This window comes from Oratosquilla oratoria, chromosome 1, assembly GCF_046742065.1.
Source record: "Oratosquilla oratoria isolate Oo_2021 chromosome 1, ASM4674206v1, whole genome shotgun sequence".
NCBI classification, from domain to species: Eukaryota; Metazoa; Arthropoda; class Malacostraca; order Stomatopoda; family Squillidae; genus Oratosquilla; species Oratosquilla oratoria.
In genome coordinates, this window is record NC_134777.1 from 64,487,431 (window position 1) to 64,499,930 (window position 12,500).

A 12,500-nucleotide genomic window follows, 5' to 3' on the forward strand; every position below is an offset into this window, starting at 1 on the left:
AAGGACAGACGTCCCCCAAATCAGGCTCGCCCAAAGTGGCTCGACAAAGAAACTGAAAAAAGTATTGCTAAAAAGAGACAGGCATATAAGAAATATAAGTGCTCGGGTGCATCTAATGACTATGAAAGTTATGTATCAATACAGAGAGATTTAAAAAAGACAATAAGAAAAAGAAAACGACAATACGAAATGAACATCGCTGATAAATCCAAAGAGAATCCCAAAGAATTCTATAGTTACATTAGAGATAAAAAGGTTGTTAGGAATCACATTGGTCCACTATTATCTGCTGACGGTCAACTTGAATATTCAAGTGAAGGAATGTGTAATATCTTAAACAATTATTTTAGCTCGGTATTCGTAAACGAAACACCTCAAAGTGAATTCCAAACTGAAACCTGTGAAAAGTCTGGGGTAAACTTACTCACTACGGTAAATATAACAAAAGAAAAAATTAAAAGGTGTATAGACAAACTCAAAGTTAATAAAACACCAGGGCCTGACGGTTGGCATCCAAGAATCTTAAAGGAAATGAAAAATGAGATTATTGTTCCATTAGAAATTATTTTCAAGAAATCCATCATATCCGGAGATGTCCCAAGAGAATGGAAGCTAGCTAACGTTACTCCCATATCCAAAAAAGGTGACAAAAAGAAACCAAATAACTATAGACCTATAAGTTTGACTTCAATCGTAGGAAAAATAATGGAAACTATCATCAGAGATGCTATCGAACATCATTTAGAAAGTAACCGTTTGATAAATGATAGCCAGCATGGTTTCAGACGGAAACGTTCTTGGGTGACTAACTTACTCGAATTCTACAACACAGTTATCTCGAATTATGACAAAAGAAACAATATAGATTTAATAAATCTAGACTTTGCAAAAGATTTTGATACCGTCCCACCCGAAAGACTACTTACTAAATTAGCTTTGCATGGAATAAGTGGTAGCCTATTAGGTTGGACTAGTAATTGGTTGAATGGTCGAAAACAGAGAGTTGTTTTAAATGGAAAAACTTCTGGATGGAAAAATGTTGCAAGTGGAGTTCCTCAGGGTTCCGTTCTTGGGCCACTTCTATTCATAGTATATATAAATGATATAGACAATGGACTAAAATCTACTGTTTCCAAATTTGCTGATGATACAAAACTGTGCGGAGTGGCAAATGATCACTCAAACCAATTAGATATTCAAGAAGATTTAGATCAATTACAGCAATGGTCTGAAAAGTGGCTAATGAAATTTAACACAAGTAAATGCAAGGTAATGCACATAGGTAAAAATAACAGTAAGTACGATTACAAGTTATTTGGAAATTCGTTAACAAAAGTGGATAGTGAAAAAGATCTCGGCGTAATTATCAGTAACGACCTTAAATCATCCAAGCAGTGTATTTCAGCCTCTGAGAAAGCAAATAAGATTCTGGGACTGATTGCGCGATCATTTGATTTCAAAAGTCCATCACTCATTGACAAGCTATATAAATCGTTAGTTCGTCCACATCTGGAATATGCTGTTTCCGTATGGTCACCGAATCTCATTAAAGACATTGACAGACTGGAAAAAGTACAACGGCGAGCCACAAGACTGATTCCAAATATCAAAAATAAATCATACGAAAATCGACTAAAACACATGAATCTGTTTTCTCTAAAAAAGCGTAGACTCAGAGGTGACTTGATACAGGTCTTTAAGATTTTAAAGGGAATTGACAACATCAAAAGTGACCAAATTTTCACATTGAATGAGAATCAGACAAGAAACAATGGTCTAAAACTGTCCGGAAATAGATTCAATTTGGAAGTAGGTAGAAACAACTTTGCCAACCGTATAGTTAATGAATGGAATAAACTTCCTGCACAGGTAGTGCAATGTAGTTCAGTTCGAAGCTTTAAAAATCATTTAGATAAATACCTAAGTAAGATGCTGTAATGATTATAATTTATCTTATATTATTTGTTTTTGTTTTGTTATAATTTGTCTGTCTGATTTTCATTTATTATTAGTTATATGTCAATTTATTATTATTTACTATTTACCTGTTTGTTTGTTATTTAAGTACACTTATGCATTTATTTATGTATTTTATTTGTTATTTACATTATTATAGTTTTTGTTTATTATTTTATTATCAATATGATTTTTTTTTCACATCCGACCTAAATATGGATCAAAAGGTCTCCTGTCGGCATGCTCCGCCTTTGTAATCCTTTGAAAGCGCTCTGCTTCGTTAGTTTCTTTTTCCAAGTGGTCTATTTTGCATATACATATATATATATATATATATATATATGTATATATATATATGTGTGTGTGTGTGTGTGTGTGTGTGTGTGTGTGTGTGTGTGTTTACCTAGTTGCATTTACCTAGTTGTATTATACGGGAAGGGGAGCTATGCTCGTAGTGCCCCGTTTTTGTATCTCGCAAGATCAAGTTTGTTCTTAAATTGTTGTATTGTGTATGCACACACTATTTCTTCATCCAATTTTTTCCATATATCTATCACTCTGTGTGGGAAGCCTTTTTTTCAGCTCTCTTCTGTAGTTATCCTTTTTGAGTTTCATTGTATGTCCTCTTGTTTTTCCTCTGTCCTGTTTTAATAGGTCCTCTCTATCAAGGCATTCTTTTCCTTTCATAATTCTGTAGATGGTTATTAGGTCCCCTCGTTCTCTTCTTTGTTCCAGGGTTGGCAATTCCAGTTCGGCCTGTCTTTGTTCATATGTTAGGTTTGCAAATGTTGGGACCAACTTTGTTGTTGCTCTTTGTATTCTTTCTAATTTTCTTATATTCTTTTTTGTACTGGGTGACCATATCAGCACTGCATATTCCATTTTTGTCCTTATTAGTGTTTGTAATATTTTCTTGATCATTTCCTTATCCAGGTATGTGTGTGTGTGTGTGTGTGTGTATTTTCCCGATATAACAATGAATTATATATTTGGAGAGAAATGTATCATGGGTCTGGGACTGATGTATTCAGTAGTGCTTGCAAGTAGTTCTAAGAGAGGTACGATTAGGTTAGATTAGGCTAGGCTAGGCTAGGTTTTAAGTTAATTTAGGAAAAAGTAGGGTAGGTTAGGTTATGTTAGGTTAGGTTAGTGTAGGTTTGGGTAGGGAAGGTTGGGTTAGTTTAGGTTAGTTTAGGCTAGGGTAGCTTAGGGTAGGTTAGTGTAAGTTAGCGTCTGAAAGAGTAATTGTCCTGCAGATCGCCTCCAAAACTCACCAACTGCCTCCTCTCCATTGTGCCCCGAGGGGCTGGCTTTCGGTCTCTGGATTGTATTCAACATTTCTCTTTATCACCTTCGATTAATTTCCCAACATTTTCTGCACAAGGAGAACTGAGAACAGGTACACAGTTCATCTATTCTTCCTCCCCGTCCACCTCTTCTTGCTTGATGGTGACATAGAAAACCGAATTAGTACAACATGGCCAATAGTTTTATTTCCTTCAAGAGAGATCTGTGTGATGATTTAAGAACGTTGCCGGTTGCTGTGAGGATGTAAGGCAGCAATTAATTACCATTACTCTAAAGGCCACGGAAATGTTTTATTCATCTGGGGGGAGATTAAACTTAGTGAAATTCAAATGTTAACATACCTACTCTTCTGTCCTGAAGGCCCTCATCTTTGATAGCTCTCTTGCAACATCTACTCCCCTGCCCTTTACACTCTCTCTTTTTCTTTCTCTTTCTATCTTTCTCTTTCTCTCTCTTTTTATCTTTCTTTCTGTCTTTCTCTCCCCCCTCTCTCTCTGTCTTTCTCTTTCTTTCTTTATATATCTCTCCCTCTCCCTCCCTCTCTATTTCTCTCTCCTTCTCCCCTCTCTCACTCTCTCTCTCTGTCTCTCCCTCCTTCTCTCTCTCTCTCTCTCTCTCTCTGTCTCTCTCTCTCTTTTCTTTCTCTTTCTTTTTCTATCTCTTTCTTTCTCTCCCTCCATCTCTCTATTTCTTTTTTTCTCTTTCTCTCTCCTCTTTTGTGACTCCCCCATCCCATTTTCTTTCTTTCTCACTCCGCATGCGCGCGCACGCCCGGCGAGGAACAAATATCCAGACAATAGTCCGGTGTACCGGGTCGGATATTGTCTCCTTCCGCGGAGGTCATTTTTATCTGCTTTTTCCTTTTCCTCTTTCTCCCCTCCCCTCACCCGCACTCCGTCTCTCTTTCTCCTCCTCCTCCTCCCCTCTCTCTCTTTCTTTCACTCAGGCCGGCCCACCCACCCCGTCTCTCTCTCTCTCTCTCTCTCTCTCTCTCTCTCTCTCTCTCTCTCCCTCTCTCTGTCTCCTCCCTTCTTTTTCTCAAAAAAACAAAACAAAACAAAAATATTTGTTTTTTTCCCTTGAATACGTGCACATTGAGTTTTATTCATCTTCTTAAAGGGATTTCTTGTTTGTTTGTTTGTCTGTCTTTTGTTTCTGGGCGAGGGCACATCTCTTCTTTGTCCCCCCCCCCTTCCCCCTTTCTGTTCGGTGTATATTTGTATCCGTGTTTTAATGTTCTCTTATTTGATCTCCGTTTTTTCCGTTTATTTGCCTTCGCCACCTCTCGTTCTTTTCTTTACATACGTGAGGATTTTTTCCCTTCCCCTCTTCCTCCTCCTCCTCTTCCTCCTCCTCCTCCTCTCTCTTTCTCATTCTACTCCATCACCTCGGCCTCCTTATTCCTCTTCGCCTTTTCCACCTCGTCCTCTTTGCTCTCTTTCTCCTCCTCCTCCTCCTCCTCTCTCTTTCTCATTCTACTCCATCACCACCTTTTCGCCTTTTCCACCTCGTCCTCTTTGCTCTCTTTCTCCTCCTCCTCCTCCTCCTTCTCCTCCTCCTCCTCCTCCTAATCCTCATCCAACTCCTCTTTCTCCTCTTTCCCATTCTCTTTTTTCTTAATATATGTAAATGATCTAGACGACGGCCTCCTCTGCAAAGTATCAAAATTTGCTGATGACACTAAAATCACCGGTAAAGTAACAACCACCAAAGAGAAAGAAACTCTGCAATCCGATCTAGACAGATTATTAAGCTGGGCAAGTAAGTGGCAAATTAAATCTAACGTTAACAAATATAAAATCATGCACATTGGAAGTAATAATGATCACATCCAATACCAGATGAATGGCGTAATACTGGATTCACTAACTAAAAAAAAGATCTAGAAGATTTAATATCAAATGACTTGAAGCCAAGTCAACATTGCTCAGAAGTTATTAAAACAGCAAATAAATTGGTTGGCTTTATCGGAAGAGTTTTCGAAAATAAATCAGAAAAAAATATTGCTAAACCTTTATAATTCCTTGGTCCGTCCTCATCTCGAATACTGCGTACAATTTTGGTCCCATACTTCTAGAAAGATATCAATAAACTAGAAAGAATGCAACGGAGAAATCTGCCGTATGAAGAAAGTCTTAAAAGTCTAAATTTATTCTCACTTTCAAAAAGGAGAATGTGAGGAAATTTAATCGGGGTTTTTAACATTTTCAAAGGCTTTGACAACATCATTGTCGAAGATTACTTCTTATTAGACCAATCAAATACAAGAAGACGTCACGATTTTAAAGTAATTGGTAAAATATTTTCTTCGAATGAAACTAAACATTTCTTCTTAAACCGGGTTGTTAATGCGTGGAATTCATTACCTTCCGCTGTTGTTAAAAGTAACATAATAACAACATTTAAAAATCGCCTAAATAAATACTTAGACTTTAATCCGCAAATGAAATATTATCCCTTCTAAGAAAAGATCTGACAGCCCGGCATTTAATTGTAATTGGATAGGATAGTGGTAGCAGTATTATTAGTTCATCTTCTATCGCCTAGTTACCCTGTTTTCTTAACTGTGGCTTAGTATAGTAAACACAAAAAGCCTCGTTAGGGCCAGTAGGTCTGCTCTTGTTTGTTCTTCCTTTGTGTTCCTTCTCTTTCACTTCTTCCTCCTCCTCCCTCTTTATGTTTTGTGTCAACGTCTGCTTATTTCTAGCTTTGAGTAATTTATCTATGTCTCATGACAACATTTATGTATCCATATATCTTACATATATATATGCACAGTATACATATCTTACAGTATATATATAATATATGGATCAAAAGGTCTCCTGTCGGCATGCTCCGCCTTTGTAATCCTTTGTAATATATATATATATATATATATATATATATATATATATATATATATATATATTTTTTGTATAAACACATAAAAATACACACACACACACACACACACACACACACACACACACACACACACACACGCACACGCACACGCACACGCACACACAGACACACACACATACGCACACACACACACACATACACACACACACATACACACACACACACACACACACACACACACACACACACACACACACACACACACACACACACACACACACACACACACACACACACACACACACAAAGAAAGCTAAGCGGACAAAGAGAGATATATCCCTAAGAATAGGATGTAGGGAGGTGCAATGGCCTCATCTGACCTCGCTTTACCCAACATCAACTAACATAATCTTGTAGAAATCTCTTGATAAGTAATTTGGTCAGCAGTTTGCCACGTTTAATCCATAACTTATATTTACTTGCTCAAAAAGAAAAAAAAAAAATGTAAATACGAGTTATGGACTTTTTTTTTTTCCATTCCCTTTTTTCGTTTTCCGTTTTTCATACGAAGAGTCAAAACGCCTGTGGACATTTTCAACGTAGCAAACTGCTGACCCAATTAATTATCAAGAAATTTCCTCCACGTTAATCGTATTAAGGTCAGGTAATGTGGGGGCAGGTGGGATTATTGGACCTTCCTACATCCGTCTCCTTTTTGTCTGTGGACATTTCTTGTGTGTAAAAATAACCACTACGCTATTGTCACTTCAATATGTCTCAAGACATAATACACGAAAGCACTTATTGTCTTCATGTTTGTTTTTCCTCTGGTAATTTTGCGTAGTACAATGTTTTATGGTGATGTGAAAGCTCTGCATTAGGAGTTATAGAAAAATAAGAGGGAAAGGAGAAGAAAGTGATGAAGAGAGTGACGTAGAATGGAGAGAAAAAAGGAGAGGAGGAGAGGAGGAAGAGATAGAAACAGAAAAGCGGAGAAGGGATGGAACAGAGAGTAGGGGAGAAGTAAAAGAAGAAAGAGAAAGAGAGTAGGTGCGAAGGGAAGAGAGAGAAAAAGAGTAGGGGAGGAGGAAAAGAAGAGAAAGAGAGTAGGGGAGAAGGGAAGGAAGAGAGAGAAAGGGAAGAGGGGTGAAGGGAAGGAAAAGAGAGGAAGAGAGTAAGGTAGAAGGGAAGAGAGAGAGAGAAAGACAGTAGTGGAGAACTGGAAGAAGAGAGAGAAAAAGAGTAATGAAGAAGGAAAGGAAGAGAGAGAAAGAGAGTAGGGGAGAAGGAAAAAGAGAAAAAAGAGGCTTAGGGCGAAGGGAGGGAAGATAGAAAGAGAGGGGGAGAGGGGAAAGATGAGGCAGAAAGAGATAAGGGGGGAAGGGAAGGAAGAGAGAGAAGGATAGTGGAGAGAAGGGAAGGAAAAGAAAGAAAGAGAGGAGGGGAGAAGGGTAGGAAGAGAGAGAAAGAGAGTAAGAGAGAAGGGAAAGAAGAGAGAGAAGGAAGACTGAGAAAGAGAGGAAGAGAGGAGAAGAAAGAGAAAGAAAGAAAAGAGAATATAAGAAAAAAAGAAGAAGCAAGAAGTGAAGAGAGGAGGGTTGATGTAAGTGAAGGAAGAGAGAGAGAGATAGATAGATAGAGAGAAAGAGAGAAGGAAAAAGAGATGTGATGGTAGAAATGTGGAGGAAAGTAATATAATAGAATTTAATATTTCGCTAACGATATCCAGCGACTCCATCCTTGTAAACAATATTCAGTAGATGAGAAGTCATGGAGGTAGGGAGTGCTAGAAGTACAAGGAGTATTAGAGAGGGGACTAGAAACGAAGAATAGAAGAATAAAAAGAGTTCAGTATTTTTCTTCTCAGTAAAAGATAGTTCCCATCTTTAAAAAGGATCCTGCGTGACTCTGGTCCTTATGGATTCATTAAAGTTGCAAAAACACTGAATGTATAACTTATGCAATGAATATACCATACGGTGGAATAGAAGGAAGGAGGAAGGAGGAAGGAGGAGGAAGGTGAGAGAAGATGGGAGGAGGAAAGGAGGAGAGGAGAAGAAGACGGAAGAGGAAGATGAGAAAAAGATGAAAGGAGGGTAAGAGAGGATAATAGGGTTAGAGGATGAGGAAGAGGAGGAAGGGAGGAGGAAAAGAACGGAAGAAAGGTAGGAAGAAAAGAGGGTCTGAGAAAAAAGAAGGAAGGAAGGAAGGAAGGAAGGAAGGAAGGGAGTATAGGGGGAGAGAAGAGTGAAAGAAAAGATGAGTAGAGGAGAGGGGAGTAGGAGGGGAGGAGGAGAGGGGAAGAGGAGGAGGAGAGGAGAGGAGGAGAAGGAGAGGGGAGGGGGAGGAGAGGAGGAAGAGAGGGGAAGAGGGGTGGAGAGGGGAGGAGGGAAGGGGAGGGAGGAGGAGAAGGGAGAGGGGAAGGGGAAAGGAGGGGGGAGGGGAGGAGGAGGGAGGAGGAGGAGGAGGAGGAGGAGGAGGAGGAGGAGGAGGAGGAGAGGGGTAGAAGAGTAGGATCGGGGAGGAGGGGGGCAGGGTAGGAGGAGGAGGAGAGAGAGGAGGAGGAGAAGGGAGGAGGAGGAGGAGGAGGAGGAGGAGAGGAAGGAGGAGGAGGAGGAAGAAGAGGAGAGGAGAGGGCAGGAGGAGATGGGAGGAGGAAGAGTGGGAGAGGGGAGTAGGAGGGAGCAGGAGGGGATGAGAGGAGTAGGAGAGGGGAGGAGAGAGGAGGAAGAGGAGGAGGAGGAAGAGGAGGAGGAGAGGAAAGGAGGAAGAGGAGAGGAGGAGGAGGAGGAGAAGGGAGAAGGAAGAGGAGAGGGAAGAGGGAGGGAGGAGAGGAGGAGGAGAGGAGAGGGGGAAGAGGAGAGGGGGAGGAGGAGAGGGGGAGGAGGAGAGGGAAGGGGGAGGAGAGGGGAGGAGGAGAGGGGAGGAGAGGAGGAGGAAAGGAGGAGGAGGAGAGGTGAGGAAGTGGAGAGGGAAGGAGGAGGAGAGAAGAGGAGAGGAGGAAGAGAGGGGAGGAGGTGGAGAAGGGAGGAGAAGGAGAGGGAAGGAGGAGGAGAGGGAAGGAGGAGAGGGGAGGAGGAGGAGGAGGAGGAGGAGACGGGAGGAGAAAGAGAGAGGAGGAGGAGAGGTGAGGAGGAAGAGGAGAGGAGAGGAAGAGTAGAGGTGAGGAGGAGGAGGAGAGGAGAGTAGGAGAGGGGAGAAGAGCACGAAGGGGAATGCCTCACCAAGACAATAGGATGAACTAACCCGAGTTTGGGAGAGGGGAGAGGAGAGGGGAGAAGGGGGAGGGAGGAGGGAGGAAGGAGAGTGAGGAGGGCGAGGGGAATGAGGAGGGGAGGGGTGAAATAAAGAGGGATAGGGGAGATGAGAGGGGGAAGGGGAGGGGGAGAGAAGAAGGGGGAAGGGTCTTGTGTCCTATTTTCAACGAAAAAAATGTTCTTGTGAAGCAATATTCGTACATAGTAACATGGCCATAAATTAAGAACAGGTAATTGGTGATTCCACCATTAAGCAAGCTTAGTGTAGAGAAGAGTAGGGGGTGATTGAAGGTGGTTTGAGGTGGGCGGGATGATGAGGTAGTGTGGTTGTATTCATGGGTGGGTGGTTACATCATGGGTTGTGTGGGGTTTGAAGGGAAAGGTAAGAGGGAGACATTTACTCTAGCCTAGGCTGAAAAAGGGTTGCAAATGATGGTACTGTTGGAGATAGAGTTAGGATGGACCCACGACCGAGGCTGGTGATGGAGATGGAGATGACACTGAACATTAGGTTGGGTTAAATTATGTAGTGTTAAGGGGTGTTGGTAGTTTTAGAGGTGAATTCGCAATGGAGATGGGACTGAAACTGGGGTTGGAGCAAAGCTTAAGAAGAAGAGGAAGTTGTTATTAGATGGTCTTTATTGCTGATTTTAGGGTTAGAGAGCGGGCAACACAACAAGGCTCTGCCAAACCCAGATGAAACTCTACCTCAAAGATCAAACCTAAACAGGAAATACTGGGTAGCATTAAACAGGGTAAGGGGAAACGTGGGCCGAATCAGGGGCAACCTTCACAAGTGGGGACTTGACAGCAGCACTGAAGGCCCATGTGGAGAATTACAAACAATAAAACATATTCTCCAGGAATGTCAAATGGGTCCTCACTGTTTCTCGTGCGCAGCATCGGATGCCTGATGTACGATGATTCGATGTTATATCACAATACCCGCGTTACAAAATATAAAGTCACAGCTGTATTACTCGCTCTCTTTCACTCTGAACATTAATAATCACAGAAAAGCGATCAAGCCAGATCACAGAATTCGGGGGTCACTCAGCTACAACCACAAAATAGATATAATCAAGACGCCGACGGCGGCCTCCTCGTATACCCACTCGCGCCTCATGATGCCTATGCAGGCGTCATAGTATGAAAGAGGGGAAGCAAAGGACACTGATCTACAGTGGAGATACGATTTTGGCACGACAAGAGATGATGATGATGATGATGATGATGATGATGATGATGATGATGATGATGATGATGATGATGATGATGATGATGATGATGATGATGATGATGATGATGATGATGATGATGATGATGATGATGATGATGATGATGATGATGATGATGATGATGATGATGATGATGATGATGAGCTCAGGCTCACCAAGGACCAGTTGGTGTTCTAGTTTGCCTTTCTGTTGTATTCAAAGAAAATGTATCCTACCTCTTGGCCTGCCTCTCCTATAATGAGTTACAATGACAGATTCTTCTGTCAATAACTAGATCAGATACAGAATGAAATAATATAAAATAAATCAGTAAACAAACATTGAAACACCCAAAATGAAACAACCATAACAAGATTACCGATTGACAAGTATTACAAACACTTTGTGAAGGTGTTTATCCAAGTAAAGTTTAAGGACTTTGCTCTATGTTACATTCAATGGTCTCGTTAGACTAGAAAGTTTATTCCATATATTGAATTCCATAATGTACTTGGTGAAATTGTTTCTATCTACCTTTTCTTCAACCCTTCGTCTTTCTTCTCCACCTTATTCGTTCTCCTGTACTCGTCCTTTGCTACTCTCCTCCCTCCCTCCTCCTTCATCTTTCTCTTTTTTTGATCTTCCTCTTCCTCCTCCTCTTTTTTTTTCTCCACTAGTCCTTTTCTTCTCATATTCCTCGTTCTGGGTGTCCTCCCCCATCTTCTTTTCTTTCTTCACTTCTGCCTCCTATTCCATGCTTTATACACTCGCCGTCACTGTTTTTCTTTTTTACTCCTCTTCCTCCTGCTTTTTTTTTGGGGGGGGGGACTGGTACCCACTCAGACCTCAACCTTACAGGTGGTCCGAAACAATTCAAACATGATTGCAGGAGACGATGTCCACGGTATGCCACTGCATTGAAGATACCCGGAAGAAGCTGATGCATCAGACAGTGATGTCCAAGTCACCACAGCTCCGAGGTGAACACCGGTCGGGGACCATCACTAAGAGTGGATACCCTTTCTAACCTCTGCGCCGCAGCCAGGGTTTGAACAGACGAAGAAATCCCCACGCAGTTACCAGACGCACGCGGTACCACTGGGGCAAGGCAGGGCCCGACCTTCTGTTCCATCCTCTGGACATTCATGGCCGTTGTTTTCCTCTCCTCTTATCCTCCGCCGTTTCCCCTCTATCTCCTCCCGGCTTTTGGCGTTTCCTTCCCCCCCCCCACTCCACCTTATGATTCTTTTATCCCTCTTTCTTTCTATCTTCTTTTTGCTCTCAATTCCTCTCTCCCTTGTTTTTCTCTTTTCTTCCCTTTTTCCTTTCTCCCCGTCTCGTCCTTCCTCCTCCACCATTTCTTTTTTCAATTCCTTTCGCTTCGTACAGTCCCCACCCTTTTCACCTTCTTTTCCGCTCTTCCTTTAACCCTACATTCCTCCTTTCTCTCTCATCCCTTCTCTTTAGTGCCTCTCTATTCTTCTACTTTTTTTTTAACCCTGACACCATCTCCTTTGCATCCCCTCTCTCTTCTCTTCATATTCCTCCTCTATTCCAAGATTTCTCCATCTTTTTTTTATCTTCATCCTCTTCTCTTCCACTCCCTTCTTCATCCTTGTCCTTTGCCTCCCTCACTCATCCTCCAACATCTTCTCTTATCCTCTCTTCACTTTGATCTACATCCCATCTATTTTGCTCTTTCTGCACTTATCTATTTCAGTTAATTTTATTTATTTACTTATTTATTCATTTATCTATTTATTCATTTATCTATTCATTTTTACTTTTCTCTTCTTACTCTCTCCCCTTCTCCCTGTCTTTGTCCTTCGGGTCCTTTCTTCAATCTTTCCCCAATATCCTTCTCACTATCACTGTGGTTCACTTACCTTCTTGTATATTATTCTTTCCCTCCTCT